At 45.2% G+C, this 23,130-nt stretch overlaps 1 protein-coding gene and 1 non-coding gene across 2 annotated transcripts in view; one reads left to right on the top strand and one right to left on the bottom strand.

Moving 5' to 3' along the window:
* The window catches only part of LOC126092125 (homeobox protein Nkx-2.4-like), a 324,924-nt gene that overhangs the window by 218,333 nt on the left and 83,461 nt on the right, over window positions 1–23,130 (top strand). The gene's annotated exons all lie outside the window — the stretch shown is intronic.
* On the bottom strand, window positions 16,654–16,728 carry Trnap-cgg (transfer RNA proline (anticodon CGG)). The gene has a single exon. It is a non-coding gene; the product is annotated as a tRNA-Pro (tRNA).

Below are 23,130 nucleotides of genomic sequence, written 5' to 3'. Positions count from 1 at the left end.
GCAAGAAAGTAACAGTACGATATACTAACTAAATCGACACCTATACTCAGCAAGTCATTTTATGGTTAGTGGCGGAGGGTACATTGTGAACCACTGTCACTGTCCACCCTCTCCTTCCATCTTTTCCTGTAACAATCGCGAATGGTGCTTGGACAGATCGATTGTGAACTCGAACTTTTTTTACCTTTGTGAAGTTTTCGCGGGTTATAGGTAGGATGAAGAGATATGTTGGTTGACCCTTATAGGAACGTGCGCTCTCGCAATTTTAACTGTTAATGACGCCGTGACGCACAGCGCCTCTCTTGTAGCATCTGGCCGACCGGCTTGGGCGAGCGCTTTTCTAGCCGCTTCAGTCTGGAACCGCGCGACCGCTACGGTCGCAGGTTCGAATCCTGCCTCTGGCATGGATGTGTGTGATGTCCTTAGGTTAGTTAGGTTTAAGTAGTTATAAGTTCTAGGGGAGTGATGACCTCAGCTGTTAAGTCCCATAGTGCTCAGAGCCATTTGAACAATTTTTGTAGCATCTAAAAAAATGGTTCAAATGACTCTGAGCACTATGGGATTCAACATCTGATGTCATAAGTCCCCTAGAACTTAGAACTACTTAAACCTAACTAACCTAAGGACATCACACACATCCATGCCCGAGGCAGGATTCGAACCTGCGACCGTAGCAGTCCCGCGGTTCCGGACTGCAGCGCCAGAACCGCACGGCCACCGCGGCCGGCTTGTAGCATCTGCTACGGGACTTCTATGAGCACGGCTTCAGACTGGTTTGTTTGTGGAGGAGGTGATTGGCGGAGGTTTCTAAAAAACCAATTGGAAACGATGTAGAGACTGTTCGCGGTGCTAATTTTTTTCAGTCTATTGGTCCTATCTGAGAAAAGTCGTATTTTTTGGAAGTAGTTGATTTACTACAGGAATTAGTGGTACAGTAGGTTAGTGGTATAGGAGTGGAGACAACGTTTAACCCCGTCTCGCGGATGGAAGCGTAGTCGGCGACCCTTATTTATACTGATTTAGCAGTGTAACAGTGGGGAGGATTAATCGGGTTGCGCCAGTGAACGTTTCGGATTAAAACAGCCGAGCAGTTCGTTTCAAGTTTTTCAGCTCTCTGATATCACATTCAGTTAATTTGTTGCCCTTTTAGTGGCGAAACTCATTTCGATAGTGTGTACTGGGAGGAGCAGCTCGCCGCCTCCCCCGTGCTGGAGGCCGCAGACACACGTGTCCAGCTGACGCGCTGAGTTATGAGGCGGCGCGGCGTGCAAATCGCGCGGCCGCTGTGCTGCTGGCGCTTCTTCACGCCTGTCCGGCGCACTCGGCGGGGGAGCTGCCCTCGCCCTCGAGAGCTCCCCGACAGTTGCTCTTCGGCGCCCGCCTGTCCCTGGCACCGGCGTCTAATCACCCGCCGGCGGCCGCCTCACGCTGCCGTCTCTGATCGCTTCACACAACGCCACACGTCTCACCGTCCAGGCGTGACACCTCGCAGGATTCCCAGAGGCTACATATGTGCAGTGGACTGTGCGACTTGTGGCGAAATCGAACGTGTGGTGGCTGCCAGATAGGACGCCCTCTTGGCGGAATGGGGTGCGCGGGACGCATCACGTAACTTCCTGCGCCACAGACTTAATAGTAAACCTTTACTGGCCGAACAGAATTAATTTCCTACACTACCACACAAGCAAAACCAAGCTCAATAAGTACGATATTGCAGTGCCTGTGTTGTTCAGAAGTACGATGCAAAGTTCCTTTGGACACGCATGCATGTCCGAAAGAATTTTGCGCCGTACTTGTAAACAACACAGGCACTGCAATATCGTATGTACCCGCTGTTACCGGGAGAGCGACTTTCGATTAAAAGTAAACTACTGGCCATTAAAATTGCTACACCAAGAAGAAATGCAGATGATAAACGGGTATTCATTGGGCGAATATATTATACTAGAACTGACATGTGATAACATTTTCACGAAATTTGGGTGCATAATTCCTGAGGAATCAGTACCCAGAACAACCATCTCTGACCGTAATAACGGCCATGATACGCCTGGGCATTGAGTCAAAACAGCGGCTTCTATGCCGTGTACAGGTACAGCTGCCCATGCAGCTTCAACACGATACCACAGTTCATCAACTGTAGTGACTGGCGTATTGCGACGAGACAGTTACTCTACCAGCATTGACCAGACGTTTTCAATTGGTGAGATATCTGGAGAATGTGCTAGCCAGGGCAGCGGTCGAACATTTTCTGTATCCAGAAAGGTCTGTACAGGACCTGCAACATGCGGTCGTGCATTATCCTGCTGAAATGTAGGGTTTCACAGGGATCGAATGAAGGGTAGAGCCACGGGTCGTAACACATCTGAAATGTAACGTCCACTGTTCAAAGTGCCGTCAATGCGAACAAGAGGTGACCGAGACGTGCAATCAATGGCACCCCATACCATCATGCCGGGTGATGCGCCAGTATGGCGATGACGAATACACGCTTCCACTCTGCGTTCACCGCGATGTCGCCAAACACTGATGTGACCATCATGACGCTATAAACAGAACCTGGATTCATCCGAAAAAAATGACGTTTTGCCATTCGTGCACCCAGGTTCGTCGTTGAGTACACCATCGCAGGCGCTCCTGTCTGTGATGCAGCGTCACGGGTAACCGCAGCCATGGTCTCCGAGCTGATAGTCCACGCTGCTACAAACGTCGTCGAACTGTTCGTGCAGATGGTTGTTGTCTTGCAAACGTCCCCATCTGTTGACTCAGGGATCGAGACGTGGCTGCACGATCCGTTAGAGTCATGCGGATAAGATGCCTGTCATCTCGAGTGCTAGTGATACGAAACCGTTGGGATCCAGCACGGCGTTCCGTATTACCCTCCTGAACCCACCGATTCCATATTCTGATAACAGTCATTGAATCTCGACCAACCCTGGCAGCAATGTCGCGATACGATAAACCGCAGTCGCGATAGGCTGCAATCCGACCTTTATCAAAGTCGGAAACGTGATGGTACGCATTTCTCCTCCCTACACGAGGCGTAACAACAACGTTTCACCAGGCAACGCCGGTCAACTGCTGTTTGTGTATGAGAAATCTGTTGGAAACTTTCCTCATGTCAGCACGTTGTAGGTGTCGCCACTGGCGCCAACCTTGTGTGAATGCTCTGAAAAGCTAATCATTTGCATATCACAGCATCTTCTTCCTGTCGGTTAAATTTCGCGTCTGTAGCACGTCATCTTCGTGGTGTAGCAATTTTAATTTATCTCCCATGTACGGAAATATATACAAAATGGGTATACGACTGCATGTTGTGGACTCATAGTTGACGACATGTGGAAGTTTGTCTCTGGCCGTGAAGCGTGCACGGATAACCTAATTGCAAGGTGAGCGCTCCCGGTAAGCAAGGAAACCGGCCCGACACAAATTTTCACTGTCGTAATTCCATTACACAGCTGATGGTTGTCCGTATTGGGAACAGCAAATGCATTTCATATAAGCTAAATAACTGTCAGCATCGTTGATTCGATCTGCGAGACAGGGTTAAGATTCCCACCAATCAAATGTTCGTAACAAAAGCCGTGTAGCAAACCAATTACATTCAGAAACTTTCCGAAGTCTGACCACTGGACGGTCATATCTACACCCCTAACAGCGTATGCATTGCCTCTACGTGATCACTAGAAACTCTCTGTGATAACCATTATAAATACAAAACATGGTTATAGTTGTAAGTCAACACGGAAAGAGTCATACAAAAACATCACTCTCCAATCTACAGAGAAATAAATGCAATTTATTTTACATCGCTTAACTCTGGCAAGTCCGTCACTTCTCTCCAGCCGGCCGAAGTGGCCGAGCGGTTCTACGCGCTTCAATCTGGAACCGCGCGACCGTTACGGTCGCAGGTTCGAATCCTGCGTCGGGCATGGATGTGTGTGATGTCCGTAGGTTAGTGAGGTTTAAGTAGTTCTAAGTTCTAGGGGACTGATGACCTCAGAAGTTAAGTCGCATAGTGCTCAGAGCCATTTGAAGCATCTGAACTTCTCTCCAACACCACCTCCAGCTAGTTAATAGCTTCCCGCTCTACTCTGGTGTCTCTCTTTTTGTCGGAAAAGTTCCCAAAAAATCTGCAACATTTGCCAAGAGAGACGAGAAGATGGCTTTGCAGAATACGCCACCGCGGCAGGGAACACATTTCGAATTCCAACAAACTTCCGTACTGAGCTCAGGTACTTGGCTCATCACGAAGGATCTCCTAGTATAAAACTGTTGCTGATCAAGTTGTTGTGTACGGAAAAGTGTCGTTATTGGGGGTCGTAAGAAATTAGAGAAAGACTTTAACACAATTTCCAGATAGTTTAATGAAAGATAAGATTACAAGACAAGTGGTGATCGTTCCGTCGCAGATCTCCAATGTGCCGCGCAGAAGACTGGGCCCTCCATTTCTGGACAGCACGCAGACTCCTCTACTGGGATCAGCGAAGTGCTCGTTCAGACTTGGCATAGTTGTACTGTTGTTCTACACGACCAGATAGTGTCAAACTGGAAGCTTCTATCCCTCCTGGACTTAGATATTTCATTAGCGTTAGCTATCAATACTTCATTAGCGAAGAGGTTTGAGGTATTAATTTTTCTTGACTGAAGCTTATATTTACACTTTGGTTTTAAACCTCAAGCGAGAAACTTAATTTTCCGTTTAATGTAACGTTATTAGGACTACGTGACTCTACTCGTTAAATAGTATGTGACTACAGAAACAATTTTTAAAGCAAAGATCATCTTTAAGATTGTGTTCACTGAAGTGCGTGTAACTTGTTCAAGTGTTTCCGGAAGTCTATCTCGCTCCGTTATTTACAAACTATCTTTATTTTATTTCACTTCCTGAAGCACTACCATCCATTTTCTTTTACTAATTGAAGAACCATCCTTCCGTTTGTTTCGTTATGGAGGATATTTTGTGCAAATTGTGTTCAATAAAATTTTGTTTGTTCCATATAATTGGGCTATTTACTTGTGCCTGCCAGCGGCGGGCACTTCAGAAACCACTGTGAAAATCGAAAACGTTTTCTTTGCAGCATTTAGCTACACCTTCCAGCTACTTGTGTGCACAGTATGTGCAAAGCTTCACGGTCGTTTTAATTTCCAGACCGAACGGCGTTTGAAAAAAAAAAAAAAAACCTCGTATTTAGAGATAATAGGAACAAGTGATGTACTATGGGGCGGTCACATAAAACCAGTAGTAGACAAGGCGACTTTCTTAGTAAAGTTTTCCGAAAATGCAATTCATCTCGAAAGGAAAATGGTATAGAAGACGCTAGTACGATCAATTCTATCATGTCGATCCAATGTTTGGAGTTTTTATCAAACAGGTATGATAACAAGACATCGAACAGAATCAGAGATCGTGATACACCGATATAGTCCATTCGGAAGTCTAGTAGAAAGTTCTTGTGAAACTCTGTTTGGCAGATTAAGACAATCTGTATTTGAATAAGTATGTGGTATCTTTATGCTGCTTCGAACGTACTTTTCGCTTAGAGGAAACGACAAATAGATAAGAGAGAGTAGGATGTATACAGAACCATATAGATAGCCATATTTCCTTCGACCAATACGTGATCAAACAGAAAAGGAAACTGATAATATTAGTACGATATACTCTTCACTATACTCTGTACAGTGGCTTTGCGAGATATTTACATAGATTTACAGGCAGATGTAGGGAAGCCAAGGTGAAATGGCTGCAGGAATAATGTGAATAAATCGAAACAGGACTGGTCAGTGCAAGGACTGACTTGGCAAGTAGCAAAATCAAGACAACCCTCGGTGAAATTAAAAACAAAGACAGTAACATTAAGACAGATACGAATTTAAATGTGAAACGCAGAGGGGAGGACTGATAGGTGGTAAGAGTTCACTCACGGCCTCTACGAGGGGTCGTTATATTACATTTAAAGAGAGCTACCATTCCTTACACCAGGTGGAAATCTTTTCCAAGTCTTTCTGCAGTTCTTTGTGGACGTCCAACGGTATTCTACTATACGCACTAGTAGGATTGCAGTCTGGAGATCCGCTTAAAGCTGCCACTCCGAGCGTCTTTGAAAATGACGTACTAAGACGTAAGTAGATATAACGCGGAGGGTAATACATCGGTCAACCAGAATGGACAACCAACCAAAATATTAATGTCTTATTCCTCATAATGCAAGTCTCTTCTTCTTTCTCGTACAAAAGAAAGTCCAATAACCTGTCGTTTAAACAAGAGTCCCGTAATGTTGCTGTCTCGAGTCCGGTAAGGACGAGAGCAGTGGGAACACAAGGGATTGTTATTTCATTGTTACTGCGCGAACAGCACGCCGCGCCGGTGGCGTGTTTGCGCAGCCGTATGATTGCGTTGCTAAGGAGACAGCCGGGCAGGGCGTGTTGTCTGTGGGGCGTCGGCCTCTGGCTGTTTGCTCAGCGCCCCGCGCCCTGAGCGCGCCGGTTCGATCTCCCACCGCGGCTGCTGTCGGCGACAGGCGTTTACAGGAATACGGCCGTCAGTAAGGACTGGTAGCAGTCACCAGCGACCATCTCGTCTGCCTCGAAATCAGCTCTGGAGATAGAACTGTGGCATTTTCCTTCCTTTGTTATCACTCATTATTAACCTTCGCCTTAGATCTCTCGTATACCGCTGCCCTTCGTTAATGAACAGAATAATGAGCCCAATAAGGCCGGTGTTTGTTAACTTAACAAACAACTTACATAATTTTGGGATTCGGCAGGTGCATTAAGAACTTCAAACTGAAAGCCACAGTGATACGGTATATTATCATGTAGTATAGTGGATCTGGCTCGTGAGAGTACCTCTGTAGTTAAGAACGAGAAAATTCGTTTGGAAGATTTCTGAAGAAAAAAAAAAGAATTTGTTAATACGTAATATAGCAGGGTGGCTTTGTGAGGAACTGAAACGTCTACGATAAGCAGTTCGGGCAATAAGAGAATGAAAACTTTTGAAATGTGGTGCTGCGGAAGAATGCTGAAGATAATTTGCGTAGATCGAGTGATTTCCTCTTCCTCAGGTACTGAATCGGACTCATGAGAAATGAAATTTATGCCACAACTTGATTAAAAGAAGCGATCGGTTGATACGAGACATCATGGAATAGTCGGCAGCACGTGGTACGTTGTCCTCGACGGCGAGTGAGACAAAGTTGTCGTCAGCAGTGACACGGGGAAGCGTGACCGGACCGCTGTTAATCTCTGTACACGCAAATGATCTGACGGACAGGATGGGCAGCAATCTGCGTCAATTTGCTGGTGATGCTGCGCAGTACGGGAAGGTGTCGTCGTTGAGTAACAGTAGGAAGGTGCAAGATCACTTAGACAAAATTACAGGTCCGTGAGGTGAATGGCAGCTAGCTCTAAATGTACAAAAATTTAATTTAATGTGAACGGGTAGAAAAAACAAAAACGTAATGTTCGGCTACAGCTTTAGCAGCGGCCTGCTTGACACAATCACATCGGTTAAACATTTGGGCATAACGCTGAAAGGCGGTATGAAATGGAACGCGCAGGTAAGCACTGCAGTAGTGAAGGCGAGTGGCCGACTTCAGTTTATTGGGAGAATTTTAGGAAGTGTGGTTCATCTGTGAAGGAGATCGCTTATAGAACACTAGAGTGACCCATTCTTGAATACTGATCGAGTGTTTGCGATCCCCACCAGGTCGGTTTAGCAAGAGATCGAAGCAGTTCAGAGGCCGGCTGATACTTTTGTTACCGGTAGGTTCGATCAACACGCAAGTATTACAGAGATGCTTCGGGAACTCAAACGGATATCCCTGGAGGGAAGGCAATGTTCTTTTCGAGGAACACTATTGAGAAAATTTAGAGAACCAGCATTTGAAGCTGACTACAGAACGATTCTACAGCTGCCAAAATACATTCCGGGTAAAGACCACGAAGATGAGGCAAGAGAAATTAGAATTCGTAGGGAGGCTTATAGATAGTCGTTTTTCCCTCCCTCTATTTGCTTGTAGAAATAACTAATAGTGGTACAAGGTACCCTCCGTCACACACCATACAGTGGCTTGTGGAGTATATATGTAGATGTAGACGAAGATGTAGGACATTGTGAAACAAGTGGAGAGATCGAGAGACTATCCTGTGTCACTGTAAAATTATTAATCCATTTTCTAACTTCCATGTGCTCCTTGATGATTGGGTACTAATGGTTTGTCAAGTGCTTTAGATTCGTGTCTGTTTAAATAATATCTTCTCTATACTCGTAGAGGTGCGTCAGCTTAACTTTTTTTTCGTTATTTCTGTAGTTGATGTGCCTCTGGGGTTCAGTGGAGCGCTGGAAAGAGATTCGAATAGACTGTGCCTCATTCAGAACTCCAAGTGAATGTTATAAATACGCTATGTATTCCAAAGTATCCGGGCACCCCCAAAAACATACATTTTTCATATTAGGTCCATTGTGCTACCACCTATTGCCAGGTACTCCGTATCAGCGTCCTCTGTAGTCATTAGACATAGTGAGAGAGCAGAATGGGGCGCTCCGCGGAACTCACGGACTTCGAACGTGGTCAGGTGATTGGGTGTCACTTGTGTCATACGTCTGTCGCGAGATTTCCACACTCCTAAACATCCCTAGGTCCACTGTTTCCTATGTGATGGTGAAATGGAAACGTGAACGGATACGTACAGCGCAAAAGCGTACAGGTTGACCTGGTCCGTTGACTGACGGAGACCGCCGACAGTTGAAGAGGGTCGTAATGTGAAATAGGCAGACATGTATCCAGACCATCATACAGGAATTCCAAACTGCACCAGGATCCACAGCAAGTACTATGAAAGTTAGACGGAAGGTAGGAAAACTTGGATTTCGTGGTCGATCGGCTGCTCATAAGCCACACATCACGCCAGTAAATGCCAAATGACGCCTCGCTTGATGTAAGGAGCGTAAACATTGGATGATTGAACAGTGGGAAAACGTTGTGTGGAGTCACGAATCACGGTACACAATTTGGCGATACGATGTCAGGGAGCGGGTACACCTGATACCCGGTGCACGTCATCTGCCAGCGTCTGTAGTGCTAACACTAAATTTCGGAGGCGGTGGTGTTATGGTGTGGTTGTGTTTTCCATGGAGGGGACTTGCACCCCTGGTTGTTTTGCGTGGCACTATCACAGCACAGGCCTACATTGATGTTTTAAGCACCTTCATGCTGCCCACTGTTGAAGAGCAATTCGGGGATGGCGATTGCATCCTTCAACACGATCGAGTACGTGTTCATAATTGCACGGCCTGTGGCGGAGTGGTTACACGACAGTAACATCCTTGTAATGGACTGGACTGCACAGAGTACTGACCTGTATCCTACAGAATACCTTTGGGATGTTTTGGAACGCCGACTTCGTGCTAGGACTCACCGATCGACATCGGTACCACTCCTCAGTGCAGCACTCCGTCAAGAATAGGCTGCCAGTCCCCAAGAAACCTTCCAGCACCTGATTGAACGTATGCTTGCGAGAGTGGAAGCTGTCATCAAGGCTAAGGGTAGGCCAACACCATATTGAATTCCAGCATTACCGATGGAGGGCGTCACAAACTTGTAAGTCATTTTCAGCCAGGTGTCCGGATACTTTGATCACATAGTGTACCTGGAAACCCTAGGCCACGATATTTTTCACATGCTGCACGATTTATTTCGTTTTTTCTAGACTGTACAAAAAAGGGTTTTGATATAATGTCGGTGAAAAATTCATTCTATTAATGTGACATTGTTCCACAGAAGGACAAAAACGCTGTGTGCTATGTTGATTGGATGAGGGTACAGCTTTCTTTCCCAGGGATCACTGAGGTAAAGTAATATGATCCAGGCCAATATAGTCCGAACATAATTGTAAAATGATTATTTCGGCGCCAAAGCAGTTCTTCTTCGGTATACGAGCATGGTTCAAAAAGTAAGATAACTTGTTCTATGTGAGGAAAGAATTATGCAAGAATCAAAGAGATACACAAAGTTACTAAGGCATTGGTACATATTACTTTTGTGCATAATCACGATAATTATCGAAGCATTAATTCCATTGGTAAATCAGTCTGTCGAAACAGCATGTAAGATATCAAGGCCCACGTGTAGGAGGCACTTAATAACAGCCCTCTGAACATCGACATTGGTTCCGAAGTGGCGATCGGAGATGTGCTTCTTTAACGATCTGAAGAGATGAAAACCGCTTGGGCCAAGATCCAGGGTGTATGGAGGGAGTTCCAATACAGTCTATCAGAAAGGCCGAATCAAATCACGTGTAACTGAGGTCAAGGACGTATGCAGTCAGGCGTTGTAGTTCAAGAACATGACACCATTTGAAATCGATTACGGCCATTCCGCCGAATCACCTCATGCAACCGATCTAGCTTGGGACACAAACTAGCAGCATTGACGGAACTCTGAAATGAGCTAGCAGCACGTCCTAAGTGTACCAGAAGATTACGGCCATGGCGTCCATCGCGATTGTCGCTGTTTTGAATTTCTTTTGGGACATTGAGAGGTGGGGGAGTGGGTAGAGGTAAGAGTGTCTACGTGACACTGATACTTTCTTCATCTTAGGTGTCACGTGGTTTTAGGTCTACGTGTGCAGAGTGCAATGCTGTTAAAAAACTGGCAACTTACTTTGAACATTGATAAGTGTTGGCTCTGAGCACTATGGGACTTAACTTCTGAGGTTATCAGTCCCCTAGAACTTAGAACTACTTAAACCTAACTAACCTACGGACATCACACACATCCATGCCAGAGTCAGGATTCGAACCTGCGACCGTAGCGGTCGCGCGGTTCCAGACTGAAGCGCCTAGAACCGCTCGGCCACTCCGGCCGGTGATAAGTGTTACACTGTGCATTCTACAAAACGGGAAAACGTAGTTTGGTATGGTTACAATATCGGTTAGCCGTAATGGGAATCAGACAACTCGTAAAATATCTAGATGTTATAAATAGTGGGAATATGAACGGAACAATTACATAGACCCAATTGTAAATGAAACAGGTGGCCGAATTTGGTTCATGAGTAGAAGCTTTAAAGTACTCGTGCGAACAGTGCTAGAGAATGCTCACGCGTGTGGGATGCACACGAAGCGAGACAAACTGGGGGAGTATATGAACGGTGTCTGGGTAGTTTGATGCACGAAAGAGAGTCATACAAATGCTGAAGACCATCCCACGAAAGCCTCCTTGCAAAGTTTCGAGAACTAGCGTTATGTGAGCAATATAGGAATACACTACAACATCCTACGTTTCGCCCCCGTATATAAAGCGAAGACAATATTAAACTAATTACAGCGCCCTCAGGTGCGTTTATACGTTCACGCCGGCGTGTGCTACCGGTCTCACACTCGACACCGCCAATGATGTTACCAGCAGTACACTATCGTATGACGTTTCACCTATCAGCTAGGTGCAAAAAAAAAAAAAAAAAAATCTGTGAATACAATTTTGTGTGGCCCTTCAACGAGAGAGCTTTGTGAACAAATGAGATATCACATAACCTGTGATTGGTTTGGTGTAACATTATTTCACGTGACCTCTCGTTGTTTTAAAAGTTCGATCCATTAAATAGCTCCTTAGGGGGTCTGAACAGACCACCTACCCACGGCGAGAAACAGGAAAAGCAGCCCCTCCAGATGAAGGGAAGCGTGACCACGCGCGCCGCGCCACAGCGAGAAGCACAAATTTCGGCACCGGCGTTAACTGTGGTTCAAATGGCTCTGAGCACTATGGGACTCAACATCTTAGGTCATAAGTCCCCTAGAATTTAGAACTACTTAAACCTAACTAACCTAAGGACATCACAAACATCCATGCCCGAGGCAGGATTCGAACCTGCGACCGTAGCAGTCCCGCGGTTCCGGACTGCAGCGCCAGAACCGCTAGACCACCGCGGCCGGCGCGTAACTGTGTTAAGCAGTCATTCTTCCCGCGTTCCTTATGCGAACGGAACGGGAAGAAATCCTAATTGGTGGTACGATGGGAAATATCGTAAATGGTGCCTGTTTATGTATCTGGCAGTGCTTATTCCTACCATCTTTATCAGTAAGTTCCCTTTTCTGACAAAGAAATTGGAGATAATAGTAGAAAGCTCGAAAATTTTTCAGAATTTGAGGTGGCACTAAAACATAGACACTTTAACACAAAATGAAATAGCTGTAACAAAACAATGGCATGTAAAATATTTTCTGCTCTGACTACGATGATAGCTAAATCGGATAAAAGGGCAAAAAATTTCAAAAGTTATGCAAGGAACACACAGAATTAAAAAGCAGAAACGTAGGAAGTAAATCCATCTTTACAGCTCACATCGCACAAGATAGACACATGGAGCACAGTATCGAAAACCTCGTAATCCTTTTTATAGTGAAGGAAGATGGACATTTATGAAGAAATAGAAGTTTATACCCGTTTGGATAAGTCCAGAGATCAAGACTCTCAACGAGCATAAACACTAAGAAACCCCAGTTTCCTGGACAGGTGCCACCACATTCTTGATCATTTATAGGCACTTCTCAATTTGGCAGCTGCGTTCACACGTTTGTTAGCAGTTTCCTTGTCTTGTAAGCAATTTTTATACAAGTGTTTCTTCCAAAACTGTCCTTTAACCTATATAAACTCGGAATAAAGAGACCCATTTGATCGGAATAACACCGAGAAATTAATGCATGTCAATATCAGTTAGTTTCAGCAGTGTCCGCCCCTGGTAGCTGAGTGGTCAGCGCGACAGAATGTCGTACCTAACGGTCCGGGTTCGATTCCCGGCTGGGTCGGAGATTTTCTCCGATTAGGGACTGGGTGTTGTGTTGTGCTTATCATCATCATTTCATCCCCATCGACACGCAAGTCGCCGAAGTGGCGTCAACTCGAAAGTCTTGCACCAGGCGAACGGTCTACCCGACGGGAGGCCCTAGCCACACGGCATTTCCATTTTTACTTTCAGCAGTTAATTATTGTAATTAATATTTTATTCGAAACTGCATGCTTTATTTCAGCCAGACAGATTTTTAAGCACATGGGGACAAGGTGACAATGCTCAGGCGAGAAGCAGAGTCATGTAGGTGGCCACAGGAACCACCCTCGAGGGGGCTAGAAGGACACTCTGGGAGGGCTACAGGTCAGTGCTGTGCAGTCCACTGAACTTCCTTTTATACTGTCACGAATGGGTGCCGGGCACACAGCAGACAACACAGAAATGATCTCCAGAAGTGCAAGGTCCAGGAAGGCACTATTTTGCACAAAACGTAAGAGGCTGCGTTTCTTTGGAATGCATTGGACACTGTAGATAGAATCTAGAAAATGGTGGGAGAACACACAGTCTGCGGCAACTCTGAAAGCGTGAGAAGCAGGTGAACATTGACTTCACAAAAACTAAATGTTTACTCAACTGTCAGAACTGTCGGAATTGGTTAATGTAAATAAACTGGGAGTTATAGAACGATCTCGACTGTGCTGCCAAAGACCCACTTCATTGGTCACAGAAAGAGATAGCAGAATTGCCTTTTTTCAACACACGTTTCTGGATAACCGCCTGAAGAAAAACTCAAGGAAGTGGACCAACATCTTCTAAGGAATATTTTTACTGATCGGCACTGGAAATAACTGTAGCACAGCCAGCTGGACCAGAGTAAAGAACGCAAAATGCAGAAACCTGAGTTTTCGTTTTAGTGAGCATCCGGCACAAAACTTCATCAGCTGATCGCTGGGAGTCTTCGTCTCTTGGAGCCTCCACCGTCAGATTTCACGTATGCCAGCCTGCGACTTTGTCAGGGCAGGTGAGCTGAGCGACTTAGAAAGATTTTGGGCTGACTTGAACTTAGTCACTGGCGAAGGTCGTTGGTGAGCCGCCAATGACTGATTCTGCAGCTGCATCAGCCTCCACCTACAGTTTGATGTCGTGAGATAGAGCCGCGAACGACAAATGATCCGTAGGGACAGAAAGCCAGTTTTATAGGATTTCAGTGACCTCAAGCTTAACTCTGAAGACTTGATTTCAAATTCAGATGACCAGTTTGTTTCCAACTCAGGCCAAAGATGCAATGCATTCCGTAGATTCAATGCATTCCCTTCTCTAGTACTATGTGTCTTTATACTAACATCACGACAGTCACCGTACAACTTTGTGATTGCAGTTGTTTCATTTTATATGCGATCACTAGATTCTTACCCCAGACCCTTTTATTAGATGTGTCGAAGTCGTACTTGAGTATTATCATTGACTGTCAGATGATTTATGAGTCACTTTATGGTAATAAATCGAATTAAAAGTAATGTCGAATTAAATGGGATAGTTGTTTTATTTAGTTGTCTTTGTATTCCTAATTTATTATTATGGAGAGTATCTAATTACTCCATATGATATTACAGGCCCAATTAGTATCCTTCCAGTTTAGGTGCACAGGAACTTACACAGTTCACGTTGCGTCCACGACACTCCAGCAGCCTATAAAGTTCCGTTTCATTTTAACTGGATGCACCGTCCGCTGCAACTATTTTAGAATTCCATTAAATATAAAGAATTACCATAGCTTTTTGTTGGTGTAACATGAAATGTGAAATATCTGACATGTTAAAATATAATTCGTTTCAGTCCTAAAGCGTGCCAGCAGTTTTGATCTAGCAAAATTTACAGTTTTCATAATCATGACACGCTTATTTTTCATACGATATGATTGGACACAATACTTTTATATCCACACGACTTTTAATTTCGAGATCATTTTACTTTGTTTCACCACATCACAATATAAGCTACACTTTTTCTTGTTTCTGTACTGACGCTTTACATATAAACTTAAAACTATTTCATCTCGAACCTTTTACATTCCTGTTGTGTAGAGCATTGAAATTTTCATTATACGAGTATGTACAGCGCTAGATGGTGGTCTATTGATAGTGTCAGTTCGAGATGCCACTAGAAAATGGCTTCAGATACAAAAACCGAAACTGGTAGAGTCGTAAAATGAAGAAGGGTTTTTGGTCAACATGTTGGCTACGATGATGGTTCAGCATAACCAAAATAACGTAATTAACTGGAAACAAATGACAATGGCAGTTGCAGTTTTATTACCTAACGCGACGACCGGGTTTAGTCACCAGGGCAATTTTCACGTTGTTATGCGCCGAGCCTCGTGAAGGTACAAGATGCGCAGACACGCAAACACTGTATACATGAGTATCTCCGTGACGTTAGATTCGCAGGTCGTAGCGTTAGAAAAAGAATTGCAGTTGGTGTTGTAATGTTTTTCAAAGAACTTTTCAGCAACTGGAGCGGTTATTTATCAATTCTCTAAACAGAGACAAACTAAAAGTATAGGTTAATGATATAATTCTCTCGGGTTCTCAGCCACTTTGAGTCATTTACAATCCACGAGCTTTCGACCGAGTACTCTTGGACCATTGTCAATTGGTGACTATCATGTGGTTGCCGCTTCTGTCCTTACACAGCGGCACTTCCACCTGTGACATCACTAGTCCCAAGGTCGTTGCCATGTAAGATAATATGTTGATTGCAAGATTACCGCGCCCGCTTCAGCATTTCTATGGCCGGATCCCAAGCTGTGCTTAAGTTATCCACTTATGGAAAGTGTTCAAAGGAAACGACTAACGATAAATTTAGCGAAGTATTTAACCAAAGACTACAGAGAAGAAAACGAAGAACCTTGCGTTTTTAGTGTTCTGAGACTCAGTAACAGCAAAGATTGGGTGGTACTAAGGAAGCATAAATCGATTCAGTCTTCAGGCCTCCACTATAAATTCGACAAGTCTTAAGACCTGTGAATGATGACGTAGGTCTGAGAATGCTAAGAATGAACAGAATACCGTCTGGGTGTGATAGTTCCATGTTTGACAGACTGTGCGCTGTATAGTACACGGGAGTTCCTTCCGACTACGGTGTCCCGAAAAATCAGCTGTAGGAGAGCTTTGTCTGGAAAACGGACACCGAATTGCAGTCGATGAAACATCTGTTATAAAACGGATAAATGGTTTCTGGGCTAGCTTCATAATAGAAGCAAACGATTGGTTTGTCGTTGAGGGAAAGGGATCAAACAGCGAGGTCATCCGTCCCATCGGATGAGGGAAGGATGGGGAAGGAGACGGCCGGTGTGGCCGAGCGGTTCTGAGTGCTTCAGTCTGGAACCACACGACCGCTACGGTCGCAGGTTCGAATCCTGCCTCGGGCATGGATGTGTGTAATGTCCTTAGGTTAGCTAGGTTTAAGTAGTTCTAAGTTCTAGGAGACTTCCAGAATGAGATTTTCACTCTGCAGCGGAGTGTGCGCTGATATGAAACTTCCTGACAGATTAAAACTGTGTGCCCGACCGAGAGTCGAACTCGGGACCTTTGCCTTTCGTGGGCAAGTGCTCTACCAACTGAGCTACCGAAGCACGACTCACGCCCGGTACTCACAGCTTTACTTCTGCCAGTACCTCGTCTCCTACCTTCCAAACCTTACAGAAGCTCTCCTGCGAACCTTGCAGAACTAGCACTCCTGAAAGTAAGGATATTGCGGAGACATGGCTTAGCCACAGCCTAGGGGATGTTTCCAGAATGAGATTTTCACTCTGCAGCGGAGTGTGCGCTGATATGAAACTTCCTGACAGATTAAAACTGTGTGCCCGACCGAGACTCGAACTCGGGACCTTTGCCTTCCGTGGGCAAGTGCTCTACCAACTGAGCTACCGAAGCACGACTCACGCCCGGTACTCACAGCTTTACTTCTGCCAATACCTCGTCTCCTACCTTGCCCGCGAAAGGCAAAGGTCCCGAGTTCGAGTCTCGGTCGGGCACACAGTTTTAATCTGTCAGGGAGTTTCTAGGAGACTGATGACCTCACATGTTAAGACCCATAGTGCTCAGAGCCATTTGAACCATTTGATGGGGAAGGAAATCGACCGTGCCCTTTCAAAGAAATCATTTCGGCGTTTGCCTGAAGCGAAAAAGCAATAGAGATAAAAATTATTGGAAACTCCCTCAATAACTGTGGCGGTCTGGAGTTACCCACAGCATGGGACCCGCCATTGGCAATATGTAGTACCCGCGACAGTGTTGGGAATACAAGAAAGAAAAGAAAAGAAAAGACCCCCTGAATCCCAAACATGTATACTTGAAACAATGTGAGCACAAGATGAAGAGTAAGTTTGGCACAACAGTAAGCAGAAGGAGAGCAGATGTTGCACCAACAGTTGGGGCTCAGGACCGTGCCGTGGTGAGGGGGCAAGGCATTCTGAACACGTGGTGAGCGCGCCCCGCCCGTAACAGTTGCGTTTTCTGCCTCATTGAGCGGGCCGCGTGGAGACAGCTATTCCCACACCCGTCGCCCCGCGCATAAAAAGAATATAACACACGCGCGCGCGCACACAGGCGGGGGGGCGCGCTCTCGTCGCCCGGGCAGCGGGCACGCGCTGTCGCATACAAATGATATCGGGCCGGGATCAGCGGGGGGAGGCGCAAGCGGAGCAGAGGGGTCGCAAACGCGGGATGGGATCCCCCAGGAGCCGGGGGCCGCAACAAAATGGAGGCGATTCCGTCGAGTGGCGTGGCGCAGCGGGCCAGGTGCCGCGCCGCTAACGAACGGCAGCCGGGCCGCACATCTGCCGCGCTCGGACACACCGCCGCCGCCCTCGTCACACGGGGGCGGCCCGCCCCCCACCTCCCGCCCCCGACCTCCTCCCCCGACCAATGAGACGGCGTGCTGCGCGCCTCCCCGAGCCGACCGCACGCCTCCCGCCAGACCGACTGCAATTATTTTAATTGGCTTCCGCGGAGCAGGTCCCACGGGACCCCGGGGTCAATATTGAGACTCCCAATTTGATCGCGGTAGGAAAATATTGTGCGCGGGGGCGCGTTATCCGCCCCCACAGATTTTCTCGCCGGATCGATGCGGCGCAGTGCTCGGGAAAAGCAGGCGGGCTTCCTTAAAAAATAACCCGATAAGGCGGCGTGAGCGACGGGCACTGCTTGCTTAATCTAATTCCCAGCCGGTTTCGGGGATCATCCGGGATCGGCGCGAAGCTGCTTTAGGCTCCGAAGGCGGAGGAGCTTAACTTCGCCCGGCGTTTCTCCGACGCCTCTCTGAGCTACGAATTCTGCGCGTACTTTTTTTTCATCAGTCTTCTGACTGATTTGTTGCGGCCCACCACGACTACACCTCAGAGTAGCCCTTACGAGGAGCGTCCAGTAACTAACTAACACATCTTTTTTTCCTCGACCAGTTTCGGTTGAAAAAATGCAGTGTTTGTTGTGGGACGTCGTGCAATAATCTCGCTTCAAGACCTGTTGTTTCATGAACTTCCGACGCGTGGTTGCGCTATACGTAGTATTCTAAATGGCGTCTGTAAGGCGATGCATTCCACAGAGAGCTGTCATTTTCTTTCGGTGGAAAACCATAGAATCGCAGATATTCAAACGCGGTTGAAGAATGTTTACGGAGACCTAGCAGTGAACAAGAGCATGGTGAGTCGTCGCAACAATGTCGCCCAAGCCTGTCCGATTTCCCGCCCGCCGGCCGGCCGGCCGCACACAGCTTCCCCCCATGCAATGTTGAAACGTGCGGACACTTGTGACCTCCCCTTCTCTTTTTGCTCCGTTTCTTTCGCTGATCTTTCCTCCTCCTTCATTCTTCTTCGTACCGCGGCTATATCTCAGGGTTTTCAATGCAGAAATGTAGAGATGTAGTGAGAAGGGGGCACATGTGTGTGGTGGTTCACGATATCGTAGTGCTGTGAGGGAGCATCACTGGTGCGTCTGGTTTGAGAAGAATGACGATTGAAGTACGAACATTTCTCAAAAAAAAAAAAAAAATACTTATGTGCTCTCTTTTCTTTTAAAACTATAAATAGTAGCGTACCGAGTGCTATCTATCGTTCTACTAAACTGAATGAGCGCGACACTATTGATGAAGTTGAAACCTCGAAAGAAGTTTATTAATACCAATTACCTGAAATAAAAAAAACTCATCCAATCCAGAAGTCACTCGCAGTTAGAATAGTTAGTTTCTGATGTGTGTGTAGTGGTCATTAATACTTAAAAGGTGGTTTCAATAATTCTATCACTGTCCGTTTACGAGTTGCTAAGCAACGTATCAATAAGCTGACTATGCAATGATTAATATTTGTCGTATCCCGACAGTAAATCGCTTCTCGATTGCTTTAAGCACCAAGACTATTACTATGCCGCTCATATACGTCTTTGATAGTTATTATCAAGCTAATGTCCGTAAATTGCGGTTAATGTTACTGAATCACACACGCGACGGTAACATCCGATATCCAGCTGCGTATCTTAAACTCCGCGCCGATATTTGGGAATTCGCGTGCGATTTGTTTGCACCAAAATCGGGCCGTGGTTCCCTAGAATAATTTTTAAATCAACTGCGGGTTGTAAATTAACAATTCTATGACCATTCATGAAAGTTACAGTAGATCCGCCCTTGACAACTACTTGATCGCGCACTCGAGCAACACGGAAGTATTTTTTCTTACTAAGAGAAAACATATCATGCATAATACAACTAGGTGATTTGGTATTTCAAAACATATTTATATCTATCTCATTAAAACTCATTACCTATTAAGTGTTGTACAGAATTAAATTCTTTACTCTGTGAAGAATCAATAAAATTTAGAAATGAATTGCATGTATAAAAAGATCTGAAGTTGATATGACGTCATGGGTCACTACTTGTTTCGACTCCCCTACACTCACGTGACGCAAAGTAGATCCGACTATGTTGAACATACTCATGTCATGTTACACACTCTCATTCGAGGTGACTGACCTACCACAATCGAACACTTCGCTGCTCAACTGGACGTCTCTGTTGGTAGTCCTGACACAGTAATCCACCTATTGGGGTAGCCAAAGGTGTGTGCCCGCCGGGTTTCTCGCCGCCTAACAGGAGATCATAAAGCGCAACGAAGGTCATCTGTGCGGAATTGCTTGTGCAGCACTACGAGTTTCAGAGAGACAGTTAATAGTCGGTCATCCTCACAGGCGATAAAACATGGGGTCATCTCTTGGAACCTGAAACAAAATGGCAATCCATCGACTGGCGCCACCTCTCCTCCGGTGAAAAACTTCAAAACCACACCTTCAGTCGGTAAAGTCATGGCGACGGCCTTTTTGGACTCTGAAGGGGTTATTCAGTTTGATGACCTCCCTCATGGTGCAAAGATAAGCTCTCAAGTGTATTGCGTTACCTTCAGGAAATCGAAGAAAATCTTCAGCGTGTTGGTCGCCACGAACATGCAAACGAACTTCTCCTTCTCCATGACAATGCAAGGCCTCACACGAGTCCGCGCTCGTAATACGATCTCACAAAACATCATTGGAGTGTTCTTCATCATCCACATACAGCGCAGATCTCGCACCTTCCGAGTTCCATCTGTTTGGCCAATGAAGGATGCACTCTACATAAAGCAGTTCTTGAATGGTGGGGTAGTCGGCAAAATCCGGAATGAATTTACACTCTGCAGCGGACTGTGCGCTGATTTGAAACTTTATCGCATATTACAACCGTGTACCCGACCGGGAGTCGAATCTGGGACCTTTGCCTTTCGCAGGCAAGTGCTCCGCCGACTGAACTATCCAAGCACGACTCACAACCCCCCTTCCAAACTTCTCCATAGCTTACGGGACTAACAGTCCTGAAGAAAGTCCCGCTCCATCACCACTACGCTCCATCGCCACGTAACCATTTCTTAATGCTTTCTTTTCATTAACATGTACAATAAAGCTCTTTATCCTCTGTTAGAGACAGTACCCTTTCATTAGTCATCTGATCTATCCATTAAATTTTCAGCATTCTTTTGTAGTACTAAATTTCAAAAAAGTTCTATTCTCAGTTTGCCTACACCGTTATTGTCACGTTTTGCTTCCAAATAATTCTGCCCTCCACATAAATACTCGCAGAAAAGACTTCCTATCTTCGGTTTCTATTCCATGTTACCAGAATGGGATGGATTCTTGGTTAACATCCCTCCAGGTGGTTTGTATCTGACGGAACATGTTTATAATAAAAATAGGTGACATCCTTATAGACTGTCAATTTCACTATTTAAATGAGATAAAAGCCTTAGCCAGTTTCACTGCAGTTTCATAAATCCTCACATCAAAAGCAAGAGGGCTCGAAACCTACGTGCTGGGAACGACTCCTTCACAAATGCTACATGCATTAGACAGATGGGTTTATATTGTCATTGCAATATAGTCACGATGAAAATTGGAGTAACATACTGAACAATTACTCTGTGATTCTGAGACAACATATTAGCTTCCCGACAAAAATAAACATCACAAGCGCTCATTTGCGGTATTACTTTTACCGTACAAGTCGGCTGACACTCTTAATCTGTAAATATGCTATCGAACATTACGATATTAGTTTATCCACCCCAGGAATCCAGCGTCAGACGAAACTTGTTAGCACCATCATATGGTTTCAAAATGTTCTCAACATATGTTTCGTAAATTTAATTTATCGGTTTACTGGATTTGGAGCAAGTGACGTAAATACTTTTTTTGAGAAGTCAATTAATCGGTTGACTTCTTCTATACTCTGAGGACAAATTATTCATTAATTGCTTATAATCAGGGATAACTATAGGCAACAATTTTCCACACGCTTGATGGAAAATTGCTCCGTGTACGAATGCTTTATTTTAGTATAATACCAACTGCGACAAGGATTCCTCCCTTTCTCGATAACATGGTTGAATGCTCTTCTTCGCAGCACTCTTATGAGGACTTTATTTTTAATACAATGAGATTTAAAAATTTAATTATTTATGAATCCAAGTCGGTTGAGAAATTTATTTGTCTATCCTGTTACTATTGCTTATTGGTTTACTTACCTCATTAATGCTCCTGTTCTTGACAATCTCGAAAAGGAAAAAAAATATAAATATTTAAAAAATAAAGCATTTGGGAATCGAACACAGGTTCTCCGTTCCATAGACAGATGCCTTGGTCCCTAAGCCATCGGCGCTTTCGTTGCACATCTTTTACCATGTGGGTACATAAACGCCAGCGAAGAAGGTTTCTTTCCTCGATTTCTAGGAAAATATACGTTTGCGGACCCAGTATGACAAATAATTAGTTTTCAATTATCTATCGATACCGTCAATTTTGAATCGATTGTGCGTCATGAACTTTAGTAGTGGTTTTCTCAAAAAAAACGTGCCTGAAGGGAGGGGGGATGGTTGTACACAAGCGACCTACCAAATATGAGCCTAATCGGTTGGCCGTGTCCGAGGGCACTTGTTAGCACTACGTGGATATCGCCAATCACTTTGCTGGGAGCCATTCGTTCGTTACTTTGGCGATGACGCACGGAGCGATGCGTATCTCCTTATTTCATGGTGTTTATAAATTAGTTACAGAAAAGTGACCTTCAATTGTGAAAAGGGTAAATAACTTACAGAAATGTTTGATAAAGCACTGAAAGCAGCATTTCTTCCAAGTTTTATCCCCGCGTAGCACTGTTAGTTCCCGACGTTCCCGCTAGGTAGCATGTGCGAATGAGTTATTCCAACAGTCATCTTGGAGTCGCATAATGTTGTTCATATTTTCGTGAATCCAAATCGGCTGCTACACTTCAGGGACAATTCACGACTGAATACTCCAAGCCGCAATCTCAAAAACAGACCGTTGTTAAATGGTAGAATCGTTTCAACGGAACCGGCTGTGCATCACATAGGACGCCAGGTCACCGTCGGCCGGCGTCTCTACGCAGCTTTTGGACAAGTTCGGCGGGCTTACATTCGTAGTCCGGGTAAATCAACGAGACGTGCCAGCTTAGAATTCATCATGCCTAGTACTACAGTGTGGAAGGTACGGAAAAGCCCGTCATTCATACCGTAAAAACTGGAACTGTTGCAAGCTTTAAGAGAAAGCGACAAAGAAAAATAAGCTGTGAGTTTTGTGTAGGCCACCACAATCACCTGATTTAACCACAACCGATTTTCGTGTACGATATTTGTGGGAGTGTTTGTTCCTGCGCTTCCGGGAAACATCGACGAGCTGCCACAACGGATAACACAAACAGTTCCGTGCATAAATCAATACTTGGTGCATAGGAAATTGATTTCTG

This window comes from Schistocerca cancellata, chromosome 1, assembly GCF_023864275.1.
Source record: "Schistocerca cancellata isolate TAMUIC-IGC-003103 chromosome 1, iqSchCanc2.1, whole genome shotgun sequence".
Classification (NCBI taxonomy): domain Eukaryota; kingdom Metazoa; phylum Arthropoda; class Insecta; order Orthoptera; family Acrididae; genus Schistocerca; species Schistocerca cancellata.
This window is presented reverse-complemented; position numbering and strand designations above follow the sequence as displayed.